We start from the raw sequence: 2,775 nt of genomic DNA, 5'->3' as shown, positions 1-2,775 counted from the left end.
CACATATCTCAAATCTAATATGATTCCAATATCAAGTTGGGCTATGAGTGAGAATCCATTAGGCCTATAATAATTGACCCGGTCCATGGACCCAATTTAATTAATTCATAAATTAATTTGTACTCCACTAAAAGAAATTAATTGAACTCCAATTAAATAATAAATAACCTCTAAGTCAATATTGCACTTTTACTCCTCTATGCATAATTAGTTATTGGATAAATAAAGACATCAATCTGACTACTTAATTAATATATTTATTTTGGTACCTTTGATTATTTCTGGCTCGATCACAATAAAACATTTGTTTGACAAAAATAATAATTTAAATAAATAAATATATAATAAATCATTTTGTCTAAAAACACACGAAGGCCTTCGAATTTACTTTGTGATCAACCATAATCAATAAAAAATAAATACAAGTAGCAATGATGCAAATATCGAAAATATAACCCTCTAACTATTAATTACATAACTACCCAAAGTGTCGGTCTAAGGATCCCGAAGAATCCGCCGAACAAATCAAAGTAATTATTAATTAATAAAAGAGTCTATAATTTTCTCATGCTTAGGAGTCAAATGCCATGACGGTGATAGGGAGTAATTGCATATGACGGCTCTCGCAATATATCTCAACCTAACGCGGATCCAGTTCAAATCTTAATTAATTATGAGTCCATCCATAATTACCGACTATGAACCATTTATGATTACTATTTATATATCATGTATTGATTGCCATCACATACATATATATAAATATCTCTTGTAATCAAATGGACACTATCAATTCTGTAATGAATCGAAATATAATACATTGAATTCACCAATTGTATAAAACATAAATATTTCAGAAACATCAGGAACATATGTCTCTTTAATCCAAACAGGAATTTGTTATGCCAGGGCATATAAATCCCAACAGTAGCAGCTTTTATGGCATTATGCTGATCATCCAGGATGACTCGTGGAGCTCGTCCCCCTCATTGATGAACACCATGTTTTCAATTAACCAAACAAACGAAAAATTATTAGATGGACTAATTCAATAAAAATCTTTCGATCATAAAACTTTGTAATTTATTAATACATTCTTGTGGGGCCATTTTTTCAATATGCAAGTCTGTATTTAACTAGTCCACCAAGTATTAATAGATCAGGACCATCTAATAATTTCTCCAAACAAATGTGTATATCGTCTCATCTACAATTAATGGATAACCAAGCAATGTAGGTTGAATATGATGGTTAACTCCAATAAAAAGAACCAACGGTATTTTATACTTGTTCATGAAATATGTGGTATTTTATCATTATGTCACTAAAATTGGTATAATCATCCATGCTTTCGGCGTCAACCCAGAACACATTCGATGATGCTCTTCATTTAAGTCTACAGCATAGAAGAATTCTGGATTCTCTTAAGGGCACGATTAATGGCATCGTCTGACTCTTGTTTATTTTCATATCTGCATGAAAATTTTGGGTTCATAAATGTAATACCCCTATATTTTAAAAGATTTAATTAATTAATTTAATTATTTTTAATTTGATTGAGTTGTTTGATTGAGTGTTTTATTTAATTGTCTTGTTTTATTTAAATTATATTTTTAATTAAATTATATTTCGTATTTTGCTTGTTGATTTGGTATGATATTTTGCAGCTTTGTGAAATGCCATGATTGGGTTTCTTATTTAACTATGTGTATGTTTATGCTTGTATGATTTAATTGTGAATTATTTGTAATTAATATATTTAATTTAATTATTTTATTTATTTAAGTTAATTGGATTGGGGTAAAGGGAAGTTGGACCAATAGATGTGGTTTTGGGCTTGGATGAAGCCTTGTTGGGTTGATTAATAAAGACCCATGGTTATGAAGGTCTTTAAATGATTATTTTTGCTTAATTATATATATCTATATAGATATAATTAATTAATGATTATTATGGGAGGATATATATATATATATATATATATATATATATATTTATTTATTTATTGATATATAAATATATACATATATGTGATTTAAGTAATTAATGATTATTATGGAATGAAATATATATATATAAATATGTATATTTACTGATATATAAATATATACATATATGTGATTTATGTAATTAATGATCATTATGGAAGGAAATATACATATATATATATATATATATATATATATAATATGTGTATATATATTATTTGTGACAGCCCTGGTTTTACAAACCCGGTGCGTCTGTGATGACCCGAAAGTTGACCCAAAAATGGATCCAAAATGCGAAAGCGAAACATAAAACTAAGGTCTCTAGAGATATATATCATCCCTAAGACGCCAAAGAGAAAAATACGGAAACAAGGGTTGAAAAAAAAAGACCAAATGTGACCCCAAGGGTAAAACAGTCTTTCACAGAGAAATGGGTGACATCATGCACACCATTGGAAAGACAACGAAAAATTAATAAAGTTAGACTCAAAAATCACTTGATTCGGAGTCCGGATAAACAAGATATGGAATCTCGAAGTTTTGAAATAAAAACTAAAAATTTAAAGGAATTAGTGAAGTTGCGATCGATCGCGGGATCTAGCGATCGATCGCCAAACCCACGATCGATGGAGCCGAGACCAAACAAAAATGAAGTGTGCCTAGAGAATTGATCGCCAACTCAGCGATCGATCGTGACTTTGGCGATCGATCGCTAAAGTCCACGAAGAATGAAAAATGGCTCTGCGATCGATCGCCGACCAAAAGGCTACACCAGAAAAACTACGGC

This window comes from Cornus florida, unplaced genomic scaffold (genome assembly GCF_030987335.1).
Source record: "Cornus florida cultivar Cherokee Brave unplaced genomic scaffold, ASM3098733v1 CherokeeBrave_3.0.0_Hap2_Chr06, whole genome shotgun sequence".
Lineage (NCBI taxonomy): Eukaryota > Viridiplantae > Streptophyta > Magnoliopsida > Cornales > Cornaceae > Cornus > Cornus florida.
Note: the sequence above shows the minus strand (reverse complement) of the source record.